The following is a 22818-nucleotide window of genomic DNA, read 5'->3' as shown; positions in this document are numbered from 1 at the left end:
TATCATAGTTGTGCTAGTTGAGTAATTGTGAAATTGAGTAATACTTGTGTTGGAGTTTGTGATTCCCGTAGCATGCACGTATGGTGAACCGTTATGTAACGAAGTCGGAGCATGAGGTATTTATTGATTGTCATCCTTTGTGTGGCGGTCGGGATCGCGCGATGGTTAACTCCTACCAACCCTTCCCCTAGGAGCATGCGTAGTAGTACTTTGCTTCGAGGGCTAATAAATTTTTGCAGTAAGTATATGAGTTCTTTATGACTAATGTGAGTCCATGGATTATACGCACACTTACCTTTCCGCGATTTTCTAGCCTCTTCGATACCGTGCATTGCCCTTTCTCACCTTGAGAGTTGGTGCAAACTTCGCCGGTGCATCCAAACCCCGTGATATGATACGCTCTATCACACATAAACCTCCTTATACCTTCCTCAAAACAGCCACCATACCTACCTATTATGGCATTTCCATAGCCATTCCGAGATATATTGCCATGCAACTTTCCACCGTTTTGTTTATCATGACACGCTCCATCATTGTCATATTGCTTTGCATAATCATGTAGTTGACATCGTATTCGTGGCAAAGCCACCGTTCATAATTCTTTCATACATGTCGCTCTTGATTCATTGCATATCCCGGTACACCACCAGAGGCATTCACATAGAGTCATATCTTGTTCTAAGTATCAAGTTGTAATTCATGAGTTGTAAGTAAATAAAAGTGTGGTGATCATCATTATTAGAGCATTGTCCCAAGTGAGGAAAGGATGATGGAGACTATGATTCCCCCACAAGTCGGGATGAGACTCCAGACTAAAAAAAAGAGGCCATGAAAAAAGGGAAAAGGCCCAAAAAGAAAAAAATGAGAGAAAAAGAGAAGGGACAGTGTTACTATCCTTTTACCACACTTGTGCTTCAAAGTAGCACCGTGATCTTCATGATAGAGAGTCTCTCATTTTGTCACTTTCATATACTAGTGGGAAATTTCATTATAGAACTTGGCTTGTATATTCCAATGATGGGCTTCCTCAAATGCCCGAGGTCTTCGTGAGCAAGCAAGTTGGATGCACACCCACTTAGTTTCTTTTGTTTGAGCTTTCATACACTTATAGTTCTAGTGCATCCATTGCATGGCAATCCCTACTCCTTGCATTGACATCAATTGATGGGCATCTCCATAGCCCGTTGATTAGCCTCGTCGATGTGAGACTTTCTCCCTTTTTGTCTTCCCACATAACCCCTATCATTATACCTTATTCCACCATAGTGCTATATCCATGGCTTGCGCTCATGTATTGCGTAAAAGTTGAAAAGGCAGAAGCGCGTTAAAAAGTATGAACCAATTGCTTGGCTAAAACCGGGGTTGTACATGATATGAATATTTTGTGTGGGGAAGATGGAGCATAGCCAGACTATATGATTTTGTAGGGATAACTTGCTTTGGCTATGTTATTTTGATAAGACATAATTGCTTGGTTAGCATGCTTGAAGTATTATTGTTTTTATGTCAACATCAAACTTTTATCTTGAATCAGATCGAATCTGAACATTCATGCCACAATAAGAAGAATTACATTGAAATTATGCTAAGTAGCATTACACATCAAAAATTCTGTTTTTATCATTTACCTACTCGAGGACGAGAAGGAATTAAGCTTGGGGATGCTTGATACGTCTCCAACGTATCTATAATTTTTTATTGCTCCATGCTATATTATATTCTGTTTTGGATGTTTAATGGGCTTTATTATACACTTTTATATTATTTTTGGGACTAACCTATTAACCGGAGGCCCAACCCAAATTGCTGTTTTTTTGCCTATTTCAGAGTTCCGCAGAAAAAGAATATCAAACGGAGTCCAAACGGAATGAAACCTTCGGGAACGTGATTTTCGGAACAAATGTGATCCAGAGGACTTGGAGTCCACGTAAAGAAAGCAACGAGGAGAGCACGAGGCAGGGGGCGCGCCTACCCCCTGGGCGCGCCCTCCACCCTCGTGGGGCCCACGTTGCTCCACCGACGTACTTCTTCCTCCTATATATACCTACGTACCCCCAAACCATCAGAGGCATCCACGAAAACCTAATTCCACCGCCGCAACCTTCTGTACCCGTGAGATCCCATCTTGGGGCCCTTTCTGGTGCTCCGCCAGAGGGGGCATTGATCACGGAGGGCTTCTACATCAACACCATAGCCTCTCCGATGATGTGTGAGTAGTTTACCTCAGACCTTCGGGTCCATAGTTATTAGCTAGATGGCTTCTTCTCTCTCTTTGGATCTCAATACAAAGTTCTCCGCGATTCTCGTGGAGATCTATTCGATGTAATCTTCTTTTGCGGTGTGTTTGTCGAGACCGATGAATTGTGGGTTTATGATCAAGTTTATCTATGAACAATATTTGAATCTTGTCTGAATTCTTTTATGTATGATTGGTTATCTTTGAAAGTCTCTTCGAATTATCAGTTTGGTTTGGCCTACTAGATTGATCTTTCTTGCAATGGGAGAAGTGCTTAGCTTTGGGTTCAATCTTGCGGTGTCCTTTCCCAGTGACAGCAGGGGCAGCAAGGCATGTATTGTATTGTTGCCATTGAGGATAACAAGATGGGGTTTATATCATATTGCATGAGTTTATCCCTCTACATCATGTCATCTTACTTAAAGCATTACTCTGTTCTTATGAACTTAATACTCTAGATGCATGATGGATAGCGGTCGATGTGTGGAGTAATAGTAGTAGATGCAGAATCGTTTTGGTCTACTTGTCACGGACGTGATGCCTATATACATGATCATACCTAGATATTCTCATAACTATGCTCAATTCTATCAATTGCTCGACAGTAATTTGTTCACCCATTGTAATAATTATGCTCTTGAGAGAAGCCACTAGCGAAACCTATGGCCCCCGGGTCTATTTTCCATCATATTAATCTTCCATCAACTAGCTATTTCTATTGCCGTTTATTTTACTTTGCATCTTTATTTACTCTTTATCATAAAAATACCAAAAATATTATCTTATCATATCTACTAGATCTCACTCTCGTAAGTGACCGTGAAGGGATTGACAACCCCTTGATCGCGTTGGTTGCGAGGTTCTTATTTGTTTGTGTAGGTGCGTGGGACTCGAGCGTGGTCTCCTACTGGATTGATACCTTGGTTCTCAAAAACTGAGGGAAATACTTACGCTACTTTACTGCATCACCCTTTCCTCTTCAAGGGAAAACCAACGCAGTGCTCAAGAGGTAGCAGTCTTTCATATACTTTGCATAAGGAGGCATTTTCAAGATATCAGTCAAGCGAGTACGCAAAAAGGCTGGCCTCAGCATCTCAGCAAAGCGTTCAAATTCTTCATCATCTTTCTTTTTAGTTGACTTAGGTGGAAAGGGCATAGGTTTTTGAACCCACGGTTCTCTTTCTTTACTGTGTTTTCTAGCAATGAAGTCTCTTTTATCATATCTTTTATTCTTAGGTTGTGGGTTATCAAGATAAACAGGTGGTTCTAACTCAACATCATTATCTGGTTCTTTTTCATTGTTTGGTTGAGTATCTTCATGAACCTCATCATTATCTTTTTCATTATCAGAAGGTGAGTGTTCATTACCAGGCTGAGTTTCAGCATCAGAGATAGAAGTTTCATTATCATGTCCTATCATTTTTCTTCTTCTTTTTCTTTTTAGAAGGACTAGGTGCATCAATGTTAACTCTTTGTGAATCTTGTTCAATTCTTTTTGGGTTTCCCTCAGGATAAAGTGGTTCCTGAGTCATTTTACCTCCTCTAGTTGCAACTCTAACAGCAAAGTCATGTATATTATGATTCATTTCATCAAGCAATTCTCTTTGAGATTTAGCAACTTGTTCTAATTGAGTTTGAACCATAGAAGCATGCTTTCCAACACCTCTAACATCATTTGAGATTCTAAATAACAAGTCACTCAAGCGAGCAATCATATCAGAATTATATTTCAATTGTTTCATAACATTTGCATTGAAGTGATCTTGTTTTCTAATATAGTTTTCAAACTCACAAAGGCATTGGCTATGATGCATATTATGAGGATTGTCATTATCATTGAACTTCATTAAAGAATTTACCTCTACCACCTTAGGCAGTGGTGGTGTATTAAGCCATGTATTTCTTCAATAGGTGGTAAAATTTTAACATCCTCAGCTTTAATACAGTTTTCCTTCATAGATTTCTTTGCCTCTTGCATGTCTTCATGACTGAGATATAATATACCCCTCTTCTTCGGAGTGGGTTTAGGCGGTGGTTCAGGAGTAGTCCAATCATCATAATTTTTCAATATATTATTCAATAATTCTTCAGCTTGTCCAACAGTTCGTTCCCTGAAAACATAACCAGCACAACTATCTAGGAAATCCCTAGAAGCATCGGTTAGTCCATTATAGAATATATCAAGTATTTCATTTTTCTTAAGAGGATGACCAGACAAAGCATTAAGTAACTGGAAAGCCTCCCCCAAGCTTGTGGGAGACTCTCTTCTTTAGTTTGCACAAAGTTAAATATTTCCTGTAAAGCAGCTTGTTTCTTATGAGCAGGGAAATATTTTTCAAAGAAGTAATAAATCATATCCTGGGGACTACGTACACAACCAGGGGCAAGAGTATTGTACCAAGCTTTAGCATCACCCTTTAATGAGAACGGAAATAGTTTGAGAATAAAGTAATAGCGAGTTTTCTCATCATGAGTAAAAAGGGTGGCTATGTCATTCAACTTAGTAAGATGTGCCACGACAGTTTCAGCTTCATAACCATGGAAATGATCAGATTCAACCAAAGTAATTAACTATGGGTCGACAAAGAATTTATAATCCTTATCATCAATAAAGATAGGTGAAGTAGCAAACTTAGGATCACATTTCGTCCTAGCATTCAGAGATTTTTCTTTATACTTGCATAATAATTTCTTTAGATTATCTCTATCCTTACAAGCAAGAATATCTCTAGTTGTCTCCTCATTCATAACATAACCTTCCGGTACCTTAGGCAATTCATATATAGGAAGACTAGTTCTAGCAGGTGTTTCAGGAGTTTCAGTTTCAAGCTCATCAACAGATTCAACAACATCATGTTGTATCACTCTAGCAATTTGTTCATCAAGAAAATCACCAAGTGGCACATCATTATCATCAAGCAAGGTACTAGCATCATCATAAGCATTACCCATAGCAGAAGTAGCATCATCAATAACTTGCGACATATCAGAATTGATAGCAGGTGGTGGTGTTGCAAGTTTACTTATAACAGAAGGTGAATCTAAAGCAGAACTGGATGGCAGTTTCTTACCTCCCCTCGTCTTTGAGGAAAGAAAATCTTAGTCTTAGCATCCTTCAAATTCTTCATAGTGAATAATTGATAATAATCCCAAGTGACTCAACAAATATAGCTATGCTCCCCGACAAGGGCGCCAGAAAAAGGTCTTGATAACCCACAAGTATAGGGGATCGCAACAGTTTTCGAGGGTAGAGTATTCAACCCAAATTTATAGATTCAACACAAGGGGAGCCAAAGAATATTTGAAGGTATTAGCAGCTGAGTTGTCAATTCAACCATACGTTGAGATTAATTATCTGCAGCAACGTGATCAGTAGCAAAGTAATATGATAGTTTTGATAATAGTGACAGCAGTAACAGTAACGGTAACAGTGATAGCAGTAGTTTTGTAGCAAGTGTAACAGTAACATCAGCAGTAGTAACTTAGCAAGAACAATATAGGATAAATTCGTAGGCATTGGATCAGTGACTTGTTGGTTGATATTCATCATGAGACAGTTATAACCTAGGGCGATACGGCACTAGCTCCAGTTCATCAATATAATGTAGGCATGTATTCTGTAAATAGTCATGCGTGCTTATGGAAAGAACTTGCATGGCATCTTTTGTCCTACCCTCCCGTGGCAGCGGGGTCCTATTGGAAACTAAGGGATATTAAGGCCTCTTTTTAATAGAGAACCGGAACAAAGCATTAACACATAGTGAATACATGAACTCCTCAAACTACAGTCATCATCGGGAGTGGTCCCGACTATTGTCACTCCGGGGTTGCCGGATCATAACACGTAGTAGGTGACTATAACTTGCAAGATCGGATCTAGAACATGGATATAATGGTGATGACATAAACGGTTCAGATCTGAGTTCATGGCACCCGGGCCCAAAGTGACAAGCATTAAGCATGGCAAAGTCATAGCAACATCGATCTTAGAACATAGTGGATACTAGGAATCATGCCCTAACAAAACTAACTCGATTGCATGATGAATCTCATCCAACTCCTCACCGACCAGCGAGCTTACGAAGGAATTACTCACTCCCGGTGGAGAGCATCATGGAATTGGCGATGGAGAAGGGTTGGTCATGACGAAGAACGAAGATCCCCCTCTCCGGAGCCCCAAACGGACTCCACATCTGGCCTCCCGTTGAAGAACAGGAGGTGACGGCGGCTCCGTCTCGTGGATCGCGATAATTCTTTCTCCCTAATTTTTTCTGGAAAAATAGGATTTTATAGCGTCGGTTTCAGGGTCTGCGGGGCCACCAGGTGGGGACAACCCAGCTGGGCGCGCCAGGAGGGGGGCGCGCCCTGGTGGGTTGTGCTCACCCAGGTGCCCCCCTTCGGTGGATCTTGGCTCCAGAAATTCTTATTTATTGTATAAAAAATCCGCGCAAAGTTTCGTTCCATTCCGAGAACTTTTATTTCTGCACAAAAACAACACCATGGTAGTTCTGCTGAAAACAGCGTCAGTCTAGGGTTAGTTTTATTCAAATCATGCAAATTAGAGTCCAAAACAAGAGGAAAAGCGTTAGGAAAAGTAGATACGTTGGAGACGTATCAAAGCCCTCCACATACTCAACCATCATATAGTCTTCTATGATTGCTAACACTCACCGCATACACATGAGCAAAATGTTTCAACCGGACACATAGAAAGATAGGGGCTTATTGTTTTGCCTCCCAATGTATTCACCTCAAGGGTGATGTAAACAATAATAACTCATGCTACCCATATCCAACTGGATATATGTGCCTAGATCTTTCCTCACCACATGATGCTTGCCAAAAGACAAAAATAAAAAGGAATCGAGAGAAAAACTTTGACTCTTTGCATAAAAGTAAATACTGAAAAGTAAAAGATAGGCCCTTCGTAGAGGGAAGCAGAGGTTGCCATGCGCTTATTTGTTTGTATACTCAACCCCATAGTGCAAAAGAACGCCACATTATATTGCCCCTTATGATAGCAACCTTTATTATGCAGTATGCCGCTTTTATTCTTTGCCATCACAAGTTCGTACAACGCTCAATTTTCTCTTACACTAAATGATCTAACACTTTTAAAAGCAATTTTTATTGCCTTATTGCACCGATGACAACTTACTTGAAGGATCTTATTCAATCCCTAGGTATGTATGGTGGACTCTTGAAAATAAGATTTGGGTTTAAGGGTTTTTGGCTGCATAAGTAGTATCTCTACTTGGTGCGAAATTTTTGGCTAGCAAAGATGGGGGGCAAGCACCACATGTTGAAGGATCTATGATAAAATTAACTTCTATGTGAATATGAACAAACATAAATCATTACGCTATCTTCCTTGTCTAACTCAACAATTTTGGCATATAATATTTTGATGGGGGCTCACAATCACAAAAGATTTCCAGGATAGTATATTTGCATGTGAAGGTTCTCTTCCTTCTACTAATTATTCATGAATTGCTTGTACGACCAATATTGTGATTGTCAAGCTTCAAAAGATTTCACTTTCTAAACCCAATGTGAAGCTAATACTAGGCATGATATGAACATATAATTTCAACTTCGTGATATTCAATTCATTCAACAATTTACCCATAGGATATAAGTGAAGCACAAGAGTAAAAGACAAACTACTCCAAAAATATATAAGTGAAGATCAAGCGAGTAGTTATGTAAATGGGTAGCTATTTGAGGAATCTCTCTTATTTAAAACTTTCAGATCTAAGAATTTTATTAAAACAGCAAGCAAAAACAAAATAAAATGCCATTCTAAGAAAAGCACACATCATGTGAAAAAGCAAAAACTTAGGCTCAACCGATACTAACCGACAATTGTTGAAGAAGAAAGGTGGGATGCCTACCGGGGCATCCCCAAGCTTAGATGCTTGAGACTTCTTGAAATATTATCTTGGGGTGCCTTGGGCATCCCCAAGCTTGAGCTTTTGTGTCTCCTTAATTCCTCTCATATCACGGTTTTCCCAAATCTCAAAAGCTTCATCCACACAAAACTCAACAAGAACTCGTGAGATAAGTTAGTATAAACCAATGCAAAAAACTTATCATCCTCTACTGTAGCAAATCGCTAAAAGTATTATTCAACATTGCATACTAAATGCCTCTGCATATTTAATACTCCTATCCTCAAATAGAATCATTAAACAAGCAAACATATGCAAACAATGCAAACATAACAACAATCTACCAAAACAGTACAATCTATAAAGAATGCAAGAGTATCAGTAATTCTTAAACTCCAAAAATTATGAAAATTTTACCACACAGTAGAAAGTTTATCAGAGCTTATTTTGCAAAAAGTTTCAACATTTTATCACATTCTGAATTTTGTAGGGAATTTTTGCAACAGCGGTAAACTTTCTGTTTTCGAACTGCAACGTGTAGACTTGTAAAATAAGCATAGTAAAGGCTATCAATGCCACTTTTATTGAAATAAAAGATGCAAAACATTATTATAAATAACAGCAAGAAAATCCTAACAAAATAAATTGACGCTCCAAGCAAAACACATATCATGTGACAAATGAAAACATAGCTCCAAGTGAGGTTACCGATAATGTTGGAGACGAAAGAGGGATGCCTTCCGGGGCATCCCCAAGCTTAGTTGCTTGGATCTTCCTTGAATATTACCTTGGGGTGCCTTGGGCATCCCCAATCTTATGGTCTTGTCACTCCTTATTCTCCTCATATCGACATCTCACCCAAAACTTGAAAACTTCAATCACACAAAACTTAACGGAACTTCGTAAGATAGGCTAGTATGATAAAGAGCAAACCATTCCACTTTGGTACTGCCAAATATAAGATTCATAATTGTTCTCACACAATGCCTAATGTACCTCATCATTTCCACAATTTATATTGAGCAATATAATCCATATAAACTAGAAAACAAGCAAACTATGCATTGAAAACATAATCTGTCAAAAACAGAACAGTCTGTAGTAATCTGTACTAAAACCATATTTCTGCTACTCCAAAAATTCTGAACAAATAGGAAAACATGGATAATTTGTATATCTATCACATGTAAAAAATTCAGATCAAAAGCACATTCCAGTGAATTTTAGAAATTCTTGGACTGGACGCAAAAGTTTCTATTTTTGGACAGAATCAAGTCAACTATCATCCACACTATACTAAAGCTTTACTTGGCACTTTATTGAAACAAAAGCAATAAAACATGATCACTACAATAGCTTAATCATGTGAACACACAAAAACAGTAGGGGTAAATGTTGGGTTGTCTCCCAACAAGCGCTTTTCTTTAATGCCTTTTTAGCTAGGCATGATGATTTCAATGATGCTCGCATAAAAGTAAAGAACTGAAACATGAAAAAGAGCATCATGAAGCATAAGACTAGCACATTTAAGCCTAACATGCTTCCTATGCATAGGTATTTTGTGAGCAAACAAATTATGGGAGCAGGAATCAACTAGCGTAGGAAGGCCAAACAAGCATAACTTCAAAACTTTCAACACATAGAGAGGGTACTTGATATTATTGCAATTCCTACAAGCATAAGTTCCTCCCTCATAATAATTTTCAGTAGAATCATGAATGAACTCAACAATATAGCTATCACATAGAGCATTTTTTCATGATCCAGAAGCATAGAAAATTTATTACTCTCCACACAAGCAAATTTATTCTCATGAATAATACTGGGAGCAAACTCAACAAAATAACTATCATGGGATTGAAAATTAAAATCATGATGATAAGTTTCATGGTTATCATTATTCAATATAGCATGCATGTCATCACCATAATCATCATAGATAGTGACATTGTTTTCATAATCAATTGAAACCTCTCCCAAAATAGTGGATTCATCACTAAATAAAGTCATGACCTCTCCAAATCCACTTTCATCATTATAATCATCATAAATAGGAGGCATGCAATCATTATAACAAATTTCCACATCAAATCTTGGGGAACTAAAAATATCATCTTCATCAAACATAGCATCCCAAGCTTATGGCTTTGCATATCATTAGCATCATGGATATTCAAAGAATTCATACTAACAACATTGCAATTATGCTCATCATTTATGCCAAACATTTTATCGAATTCTTCTTCTAACAATTGAGCACAATTTTCCGATCCATCATTTTCAAGGAAGATATTATAAGGATGATCAATAATATGATGCAACCTCAATTCCATTTTTTTGTAGTTTTCTTTTATAAACCAAACTAGTGATAAAACAAAAAACTAAAAGATTCGGTTGCAAGATCTAAAGATATACATTCAAGCACTCACCTCCCCGGCAACGGCGCCAGAAAAGAGCTTCGTTGACGGGATGTGAGTGCCGCTTACCTAGCCTCCCCGACAACGGCGCCAGAAAAGAGCTTGATGTCTACTATGCAACTTTATTCTTGTAGACACGTGTTGGGCCTCCAAGCACAGAGTTTTGTAGGACAGTAGCAATTTTCCCTCAAGTGGATGACCTAAAGTTTATCAATCTGTGGGAGGCATAGGATGAAGAAGGTCTCTCTCAAACAACCCTACAACCAAATACAAGAAATCTCTTTTCTCCCCAACACACCCAATACAACGGCAATTTGTATAGGTGCACTAGTTCGGCGAAGAGATGGTGATAAAAGTGTAATATGGATGGTAGAAATATGGTTTTATAATCTGAATAAATAAAAACAGCAAGGTAGCAAAAAGTAAACGGGCACAAAAACGGTATTGCAATGCTTGAAAATGAGGACTAGGGTCCGTACTTTCGCTAGTGCAATCTCTCAACAATGCTAATATAATTGGATCATATAACCACCCCTCAAAGTGCGATGAAGAATCACTCCAGAGTTCCTATCTAGCAGAGAACATAAGATGGAAATATTTGTAGGGTATGAAACCACCTCAAAGCTATTCTTTCCGATCGATCTAACCAAGAGTTCGTACTAAAATAACACCAAATAATTTCAGATTCATAGTCCTCAATCCAACACAAAGAACCTCAAAGAGTGCCCCAAGATTTCTACCTGAGAAACAAAGACAAGAACATGCATCAACCCCTATATGTAGATTACCCCAATGTCACCTCGGGAACTCGCGAGTTGAGTGCCAAAACATATATCAAGTAAATCAATACGATACCCCATTGTCACCACGAGTATTCATATGCAAGACATATATCAACTGCTCTCAAATCCATAAAAGTATTCAATCCGATAACAACAAAATCTCAAAGGGAAATACTAAATTCATCACAACAAGATAGAGAGGGGAAAACACCATATGATCTGACTACATTAACAAAGCCCGCGATACATCAAGATCGTGACATCTCAAGAACACGAGAGAGAGAAAGAGAGAGAGATTATACACATAGCTACTGGTACAAATCCTCAGCCCCGAGGGTGGACTACTCCCTCCTCATCGTGGTGGCCACCGGGATGATGAAGATGGCCATCGGTGATGATTCCCCCCCTCCGGCAGGGTGCCAAAACGGGGTCTAGATTGGTTTTTGGTGGCTACAGAGCCTTGCGGCGGAACTTCTGATCTAGGTTAACCCCGAGGGTTTTTGGAATATTTGTGAATTTATAGGGTAAAGAGGGGGTGTGGGAGGCCACCGAGGTGGGCACAACCCACCTGGGCGCCTGGGCCCCCAGGCGCGCCCTGGTGGGTTGTGCCCCCCTCGGCGCACCCCCCAGGTGCTGCTTTGGCCCATTGGTGGTCTTCTGGTCCATAAAAAGTCCACAAAAAGTTTTGCGGTGTTTGGACTCCGTTTTATATTGATATCCTGCGATGTAAAAAATAAGCAAAAAACAACAACTGGCACTGGGCACTGGGTCAATAGGTTAGTCCCAAAAAATGATATAAAGTTGCTATAAAATGATTGTAAAACATCCAAAAATGATAATATAACAACATGAATACTTCATAGATTATAGATACGTTGGAGACGTATCACTCTCAATGACAAGTGTTAGTTTCTCTCGGAGGAGCCAACCAACTAGTGGTTGTAGGGGGCGGCTATTTATAGCCTAGGGAGCAGCCCGACATGATAAGACATAAATGCCCTTCAATGATATGACCGTTAGGTGGATAAGATATTTTGGGACACCTGGCGCATAGCACAACAATGGTCTGAAATTTGAGCTCTCAAATTCCTCAGGGCTATCATGTTCCTCACTTGTAGGCAATCCGCACTGGCGAATTCCTAACTCCTCAGTGAGGACAAATTCCTCAGAGACCAGAAGATCTTCGTCTCTGTCACTGAAGAAATTGACTGAACTGTATGAGATTTCCAATGGCTTCGCTCGAAAGGATTGGATAGGTGTAGGATTTTGAGACGAGCATCACTTGGAAAGTGTTTTCTTAGTTTTATCTCGACCCCCTTTAACAGTACGATGTTTCCTATGACTCAAGAAAGAGAAAATGAAACTACGAAAACAAAATTCTTCACGCCTCATAATCCTCGCATGAATATCGAAGTCTTCAAGGTCACACCAATTTCCTCATTTTCAAAGTCTTCAAGAAAACCAAAGTCTTCAACTGAAGACATTCATTTTTAGGGGTCGTCTTTCATCGTAAATATCAAACTCCTCATAGACTTATAGAACATGTGTACACTCACAAACACATTAGTCCCTTAACCTATAAGTCTTCAGTACACCAAAATCACTAAGGGGCCCTAGATGCACTTACACCGCGCTCGAGGCCACACAAAAGGACATGCCTCTGTGGTTTCCAAATGGCGAGAAAATTTGTTCTCCCATGTTGCAAGGGAAATAGTCACCGGCCGTCAAGCAAACATGCGTGTCTTGGGGGTAGGGCGGTAGGGCAACCCATGTGATCTTCCAGATGGCGCGCTGACCATCCGGTGCCCTGATAAATGCGCGCGCGGATGAATGTTTGCACTCGTCCAGCGCGGAACGGTACGCAGACCGAACAGTGAAGATCCCATTCTTCCCATGAGCCCATGCTAGGATGTCGTAGGTGAGGCGTGGTGATGTATGTGTGTTCCTGATGTAGTGTGGGACCCTAATGGCCGATCTTTCACGAAATGAAGGGGATTTGCCAAAGAACATGATGAACACAGGAGAGGAAAACACTCAAATCAACGAGATCCAATAACACATGTGCTAAATCCACATACACAAAGGGGAAATACAAGGTCCAAAGTCAACAAAGGGGGGTACAAGAGGGGAACTAGTTCATCGCAATCCTTGAAGAAAAGAGGTCTTGAATCCTTGGAGGATCTTCCCACAAGGGGGTCTTGAATCCACTTGGGGGATATTCTCCTAGGAGGTCTTGGTCTTCATAGGAGTAGGGATAAGTGGATGAGGCTCTATCTTAATGTTGAGCTATCACAATACTAATCCTAAAACGCGGGCAGAGTCGGAGTATATATAGTATAGGGGGAGATAGAGGTACATGGGCCTTGGCCCAAGTCATGCACGCAGGCAGGGTCCGGATGATCCGGATGGTGGTCTAGATGATCCCGATGACTGTCCAGATCGTCCGGATGCGTGATACATCTCCAACGTATCTATAATTTTTGATTGTTCCATGTTGTTATATTATCATTGTTGGATGTTTTATAATCATTTTATAGTCATTTTATATCATTTTTGGTACTAACCTATTGACATAGTGCCAAGCGTGAGTTGCTGTTTTTTGCATGTTTTTTACATCGCAGGAAATCAATACCAAACGGAGTCCAAATGCAGCGAAACTTTTTGTGGTTTTTTTATGGACCAGAAGACATCCACTGGGCCGAAGAAGCACTTGGGGGGTGCTCTGAGGGGAGCACAACCCACCAGGGCCCGCCTGGAGGCCCATGCGCGCCCTGGTGGGTTGTGCCCACCTCGGGTGCCCCCCGGACTGCCTCTTTACTCTATAAATACCCAATATTCCAGAAATCCTAGGGGAGTCGACAAAAATCAATTCCAGCCGCCGCAAAGTTCTAGAACCACCAGATCCAATCTAGACACCATCACGGAGGGGTTCATCATGTCCATTGGTGCCTCTCCGGTGATGTGTGGGTAGTCTTTTGTAGACCTATGGGTCCGTAGTTAGTAGCTAGATGGCTTCCTCTCTCTCTTTTGATTCTCAATACAATGGTCTCTTGGAGATCCATATGATGTAACTCTTTTTGCGGTGTGTTTGTTGAGATCGGATCAACTTTGATTTTATGATCAGATATATCTTTTTATCCATGAAAGTTATTTGAGTCTTCTTTGATCTCTTATATGCATGATTGCTTATAGCCTCATATTTATTCTCCGATATTTGGGTTTTGTTTGGCCAACTTGATCTATTTATCTTGCAATGGGAAGACGTGCTTTGTAATGGGTTCGATCTTACGGTGCTTGATCCCAGTAACAGAAGGGGAACCGACACGTATGTATCGTTGCTATTAAGGATAACAAGATGGGGTTTATTTCTACATAAATAGATCTTGTCTACATCATGTCATCTTTCTTATTGCATTACTCCGTTTCTCCATGAACTTAATACACTAGATGCATGCTGGATAGCGGTCGATGTGTGGAGTAATAGTAGTAGATGCAGGCAGGAGGTCTACTAATCTTGGACATGATGCCTATATTGTTGGGGATCGTAGCAGAATTTTAAATTTTTCTACGCTTCACCAAGATCCATCTATGGAGTTTACTAGAAACAAGGGGAAAGGAGTGCATCTACATACCCTTGTAGATCGCGAGCGGAAGCGTTCAAGTGAACGGGGTTGATGGAGTCGTACTCGTCGTGATCCAAATCACCGATGACCGAGCACCGAACGGACGGCACCTCCGTGTTCAACACACGTACGGAGCAGCAATGTCTCCTCCTTCTTGATCCAGCAAGGGGGGAGGAGAGGTTGATGGAGATCCAGCAGCACGATGGCGTGGTGGTGGAAGTAGCGGGGATCCCGGCAGGGCTTCGCCAAGCGCAAGCGGGAGGGAGAGGTGTCACGGGAGGGAGAGGGAGGCGCCAGGGGTTAGGTTACTGCTGCCCTCCCTCCCCCCCACTATATATACGGGTCCTGGTGGGCGGCCCCCTGGAGATCCCATCTGAGGGGGGGCGGCGGCCAAGGGGGTGGCTTGCCCCCCAAGCCAAGTGGGGCGCCCCCCACCCCCAGGGTTTCCAACCCTAGGCGCAGGGGAGGCCCAAGGGGGCGCACCAGCCCACCAGTGGCTGGTTCCCCTCCCCACTTCAGCCCATGGGGCCCTCCGGGACAGGTGGCCCCACCCGGTGGACCCCCGGGACCCTTCCGGTGGTCCCGGTATAATACCGATAACCCCCGAAACTTTCCCGGTGGCCGAAACTGGACTTCCTATATATAATTCTTCACCTACGGACCATTCCGGAACTCCTCGTGACGTCCGGGATCTCATCCGGGACTCCGAACAACTTTCGGGTTTCCGCATACTAATATCTCTACAACCCTAGCGTCACCGAACCTTAAGTGTGTAGACCCTACGGGTTCGGGAGACATGCAGACATGACCGAGACGACTCTCCGGTCAGTAACCAACAATGGGATCTGGATACCCATGTTGGCTCCCACATGTTCCTCGATGATCTCATCGGATGAACCACAATGTCGAGGATTCAATCAATCCCGTATACAATTCCCTTTGTCAATCGGTACGTTACTTGCCCGAGATTCGATCGTCAGTATCCCAATACCTTGTTCAATCTCGTTACCGGCAAGTCACTTTACTCGTACCGTAATGCATGATCCCGTGCCTAACTCCTTAGTCACATTGAGCTCATTATGATGATGCATTACCGAGTGGGCCCAAAGATACTTCTCCGTCATACGGAGTGACAAATCCCAGTCTCGATCCGTGCCAACCCAACAGACACTTTCAGAGATACCTGTAGTGCACCTTTATAGTCACCCAGTTACGTTGTGACGTTTGGTACACCCAAAGCACTCCTACGGCATCCGGGAGTTGCACGATCTCATGGTCTAAGGAAATGATACTTGACATTGGAAAAGCTCTAGCAAATGAACTACACGATCTTTGTGCTATGCTTAGGATTGGGTCTTGTCCATCACATCATTCTCCTAATGATGTGATCCCGTTATCAATGACATCCAATGTCCATAGTCAGGAAACCATGACTATCTGTCGATCAACGAGCTAGTCAACTAGAGGCTCACTAGGGACATGTTGTGGTCTATGTATCCACACATGTATTACGATTTCCGGATAACACAATTATAGCATGAACAATAGACAATTATCATGAACAAGGAAATATAATAATAACCATTTTATTATTGCCTCTAGGGCATATTTCCAACATATATAATGATCATTCCCTGGATATCGTCATGATTATTTGAAGTTCTATAAATTGCCCAATAGTAATTCATTTACCCACCGTTTGCTATTTTTCTCAAGAGAGGCCACTAGTGGAATCTACGACACCCGGGTCTCTTCTTTATTATATTTGCCTTTGCGATCTATTTTATTTTATTTTATTTTCAGATATATTAAACCAAAAATACAAAAATACCTTGTTGCAATTTATTTTATCTCGCGTTCCCGCGAGATCTACCTATCAAATTATTACAACTTTCTCACGTCCGCTTGCCAATTTTTGGCGTTGTTACCCGAAAGGGATTGACAAACCCTTTAACATGTTGGGTTGCGAGTATTTGTTATTTGTGTGCAGGTGTTGTTTACGTAGTGTTGCTTGGTTATCCTACTGGTTCGATAACCTTGGTCTCATCACTGAGGGAAATACCTACAGTCGCTGTGCTGCATCATCCCTTGCTCTTTCGGGAAATACTGACGTAGTCTAGCAGACATCAAATGGAATTTCTGGCGCCGTTGTCGGGGAAACATCATCAACATCTACGAGGTTCCTAATCGCAAATCTCATCTCCTCGCAATTTACATTATTTGCCATTTGCCTCTCGTTTTCCTCTCCCCCACTTCACAAAAAATTGTCGTTTTATTCGCCCTCTTTTTCGTTCGCTGTTTTCTTGCCGGATCTGTTTTTTAGTGCAATCTTGTTGCATATTCACAATGACTCAAGAGAACACTGGGTTGTGTGATTTCTCAAATACTAACAACAATGATTTTATTGGCACTCCGATTGCTCCTGCCACTAGTGCGGAATCTTGTGATATTAATACTGCTTTGCTGAATCTTGTTATGAAAGATCAATTTTTTGGTACTCCTAATGAGGATGCCGCGTCCCATATTAACACATTCGTGGAATTATGCGATATGCAAATGAAAAAAGATGTGGACAATGATGTTGTGAAGATGAAATTTTTCCGTTTTCTTTGCGTGATCATGCAAAAATTTGGTTTTCCTCTTTGCCTCGCAATAGTATCGATTCTTGGAATAAGTGCAAAGATCCTTTTATCACTAAGTATTTTCCGCCAGCAAAAATTATTTTCCTTAGAACCCAGATCATGAATTTCAAGCAACGTGAACATGAGCATGTTGCACAATCTTGGGAAAGGATGAAAATGATGCTAAGGAATTGCCCAACTCATGGGTTAAATCTTTGGACGATCATACAATTTTTTATGCAGGATTGAATTTTGTTTCTCGTAATCATTTAGATTCCGCCGCGGGTGGTACTTTTATGGAAATTACTTTAGGTGAAGCCACAAAATTGCTTGGTAATATCATGGCAAATTATTCACAATGGCATACAGAAAGAGCTCCTACTAGTAATAAAGTTAACTCGGTTGAAGAAATTTCTTCTTTGAGTGAAAAAGTTGATGCTCTTATGAAATTGGTTGCTAGTAAAATTGCTCCTATTGATTTCCATAATATGCCTTTGTCTACTTTGATTGAGCAAAATAGTGATGCCGTAGATGTGAATTTTATCTCGCGAAACAATTTCAATAACAATGCTTATAGAGGTAATTTTAATCCTAGGCCTTTTCCTAGTAATTCCTCTGATAATTATGGTAATTCCTATAGAAATCCTTCTTACAATAATAATAGGAACACCTCTGATCTTGAGAATAATATTAAAGAATTTATCAACACTCAAAAGTTTTCAACACTACAATGGAAGAAAAGTTGAATAAGATTGATGATTTGTCTAGAAGTGTTGATAGAATTTCTCATGATGTAGAAAATCTCAAGATGAAAATTTTTGTGCCTAAGGTTGAGGAATCAATTAAAGCTCTTTATGTTTCTATGGATGAAAGTAAGAAAAAACCGCTATGCTTAGAGCTAGAAGAGAATTTTTAGAAAAAACATTTTCTAGTGATCGCTTTCATAAAAGTGATTAAGATCTTAAAATGATTGGTGTTTCTTCTATTGATTCCTTGTTTAGTGAAATTAAGATTGATGAAAAAGGGACTGAAGAAGAGTCAACTTTAGTTAGAAGGCTGATGACCCACAAGTATATGGGATCAATTGTAGCTCTTTTCGATAAGCAAGAGTGTCAAACCCAACGAGGAGCAGAAGGAAATGACAAGTGGTTTTCAGCAAGGTAATGTCTGCAAGTGCTGAAATTGTAAGTAACAGAGTAGTTTGATAGCAAGATAATTTGTAACGAGCAAGTAACGATAATAGTAGCAAAAGTGCGGCAAGGTAGCCCAATCCTTTTGAGGCAAAGGACAAGACAAAACGGTCTCTTATGATAAGCAAAGCGTTCTTGAGGGTACACGGGAATTTCATCTAGTCACTTTCACCATGTTTGTTCGATTTGTGTTCGGTACTTTGATAATTTGATATGTGGGTGGATCGGTGCTTAGCTGTTGTTCTTACTTGAACAAACCTCCTACTTATGATTAACCCTCCCACAAGCATCCGCAACTACGAGAAAAGTATTAAGAATAAATTCTAACCATAGCATTAAACGTTTGGATCCAATCGGTCCCTTACGGAATAGCGCATAAACTGGGCTTTAAGCTTCTGTCACTCTCGCAACCCATCATCTAATTGCTACTCCACAATGTATTCCCTTGGGCCCAAATATGGTGAAGTGTCATGTACTCGACGTTCACATGACACCACTAAGGGAATCGCAACATACATACTATCAAAATATCGAACACATATCAAGTTCACATGATTACTTGCAACGTGATTTCTCCTGTGACCTTGAGAACAAAAGTAACTACTCACAAATGATAATCATGCTCAAGGTCAGAGGGGTATTAAATAGCATATTGGATCTGAACATATAATATTCCACCAAATAAACCATATAGTAATCAACTACAAGATGTAATCAACACTACTAGTCACCCACAAGCACCAATCTATAGTTTCGGTAACAAGATTGAACACAAGAGATGAACTAGGGTTTGAGATGAGATGGTGCTGTTGAAGATGTTGATGGAGATTGCCCTCCCCAAGATGGGAGAGTTGTTGGTGATGATGATAACGATGATTTCCCCCTCCGGGAGGGAAGTTCCCCCGGCGGAATCGCTCCGCCGGAGGGCAAAAGTGCTCCTACCCAAGTTCCGCCTCGAGACGATGGTGCTCCATCCCGAAAGTCTTCTGCTTATTTTTTCTAGGTCAAAATGACCTATATACCAGAAGATGGGCACCGAAGGTGGGCCTAGGTGAGCACAACCCACCAGGGCGCGTCTGGGCTCCCTGGCGCGCCCAGGTGGGTTGTGCCCACCTGGTGGGCCTCCTCTGGTACTTATTTGCTCCAATATTATCATATATTCCATAAAAATTCGCTGTGAAGTTTCAGCCTGTTTGGAGTTGTGCATAATAGGTAGCCTGACATAGCTTTTCCAGGTCCAGATTTCTAGCTGCCGGAATTTTCCCTCTTTGTGTGTACCTTGCAAATTATGAGGGAAAAGGCATTAGAATTACTCCAAAAAGCATTATTATGTATAAAAACATCATAAATAACAGTAGGAAAACATGATGCAAAATGGACGTATCAAAGGCGTCCCGATAATTCGGAGGGTGAAAATCTTGTTGAGAAAATTGATAAAAGTGGGTTTGAAGAGGTCAAAACTTTAACTAGTGATGTGCCCACTCTTTTGGATTACAAAGACTTCAATTATGATAGTTGCTCTTTGATTGATTGTATTTCTTTGTTGCAATCCATGATAAATTCACCCCATGCTTATGAACAAAATAAAGCTTTTACTAAACATATTATTGATGCTATGATGAAAGATTTAGAAGAAAAGTTGGAATTAGAAGTTTCAATTCCTAGAAAATTACATGATGAGTGGGAACCTACTATCAAAGTCAAGATTAAAAATTATGGGTGTTTTGCTTTGTGTGACTTGGGTGCTAGTGTTTCTACAATTCTGAAATCTTTATGTGATGTGCTTGGTCTTACCGATATTGAAGAATGATCTTTATATTTGCACTTGGCGGATTCTACTATTAAAAAGCCTATGGGAAGAATTAATGATGTTCTTATTCTTGCAAATAGGAATTATATGCCCATAGATTTTATGGTTCTTGATATTGATTGCAATCCGTCTTGTCCAATTATTCTTGGTAGACCGTTTTTACGCACTATTGGTGCCGTGATTGATATGAAAGAAGGCAATATTAAATTTCAATTTCCGCTAAGGAATGGTATGGAACACTTCCCTAGAACAGGAATTAGGCCACCATATGAATCAATCATGAGGGCATCTTATGGATCTAGAAACAAAGATGACAACACTTAGATCCTTGCTTTATGCCTATCTCGGGGCGTGAAACAATAGCGCTTGTTGGGAGGCAACCCAATGAAGGTTTTTTTTGTCTTTTGCTTTCTGTTCTTGAGTGTTTACAAAATTATGCTACTGTTATGATTATGTTTTTTGTGTTTTAATTAGTGTTTATGCCAAGTAAAGCCTTTAGGATCCTCTTGGGTGATAGTTGTTTGATCTTGCTGAAAAACAGAAACTTTTGTGTCCAGAGTTACAATTTTAAAAAATCACAGAAGCGACGAAAAATTCTGAATTTTTTACAGTAGATTTATATACAAATTGCTCAGGTTGTCCTAATTTTTCAGAATTTTTGGAGTTACAGAAGTATTCGAAATATCCAGATTGCTATAGACTATTCTGTTTTTGACAGATTCTGTTTTCTTTCCGTTGTGTGCTTGTTTTGATGATTCTATTGTTTTTTTGGAGAGTTTTTGCCATAGAAAAGTTGGAATATAGTAGATATAATGCAAGAATAAAATATGAATGGGTTGCAACAGTACTTATAGTAGTGATTTGCTTTCTTATACTAACAGATCTCACTAAGGTTTTGTTGAGTTTTGTGTGACTGGATTTTTCAAGTTTTGGGTGATGTTACGGTGGATGAAGGAATACAGAGTAAGAAGAGCCTAAGCTTGGGGATGCCCATGGCATCCCAAGCTATTATCCAAAGAGAAGCAAACAACTAAGCTTGGGGATGCCCCGAGTGGCATCCCCTCTTTCTTCTAATGACCATTGATATTTTTTACTCGAAACTATATTTTTATTCGTCACATACTATGAGTTTTGTTTGGAGTGTCCTGTATGATTTGAGTATTTGCTTGTATTGCCTTTTGTTTTAAGTCTTGAATCCTTGTTGGACACACTTGTTTGAGAGAGCCAAAATTATGCCATGACTTGTTAGAATTGCTCTCTTTGCTTCACTTAAATCTTTATGAGCTATGGAATTGCTCTAGTGCTTCACTTATATCTTTTTTAGCACGGTGTGCTTTAGTATTTTTGAAGAAATGCTCTTTTGCTTCACTTAGATTTATTTGAGAGTTAGTAATTTTTTTAAGAAATTCTCTCTTGCTTCACTTAAATTAATTTGAGAGAAAGAAATATTATGCTTATGATCTTCACTTATATTTGTTTGAGCTTATCAAAAGCAACACATAAAAATTTAGTTCCAAAGCAAGAAGGATATAATAAAAACTTTCATGAAGATCATTGGACAAAATAAACTTGATTCCTTATAATAGTTTTCAGATATGATGATGTGATATGTGAGTCATGTTGATGAGTAATACATCAATCTTACCACTTGGCCCAACCATATCATCCTATATATCAATCTTTACCCCCGGACCATTCCAGAGCTCCTTGTCATGTTCGTGATCTCATACGGGACTCCGAACAACATTCGGTCACCAACACACATAAATCATATAATACTATATCGTCAACGGACGTTAAGCGTGCAAACCCTACAGGTTCGAGAATAATGTAGACATGACCGAGACGCTTCTCCGATCAATAACCAATAGCAGGACCTGGATGCCCATATTGGTTCCTACATATTCTACGAAGATCTTTATCGGTCGAACCTTTATGACAACATACGTAGTTACCTTTGTCCGTCGGTATGTTACTTGCCCGAGATTCGATCATCGGTATCTCCATACCTAGTTCAATATCGTTACCGGCAAGTCTCTTTACTCGTTCCGTAATACATCATCTTGTAACTAACTCCTTAGTCACTTTGCTTGCAATCTTCTTGTGATGTTGTATCACCAAGAGGGCCCAGAGATACCTCTGCGTCATACGGAGTGACAAATCCCAATCTCGATTCACACCAACTCAACAGACACCTTCGGAGATACCTGTAGAGCACCTTTATGATCACCCGGTTACGTTGTGA

This window comes from Aegilops tauschii, chromosome 5 (genome assembly GCF_002575655.3).
Source record: "Aegilops tauschii subsp. strangulata cultivar AL8/78 chromosome 5, Aet v6.0, whole genome shotgun sequence".
NCBI lineage: Eukaryota > Viridiplantae > Streptophyta > Magnoliopsida > Poales > Poaceae > Aegilops > Aegilops tauschii.
This window is presented reverse-complemented; position numbering follows the sequence as displayed.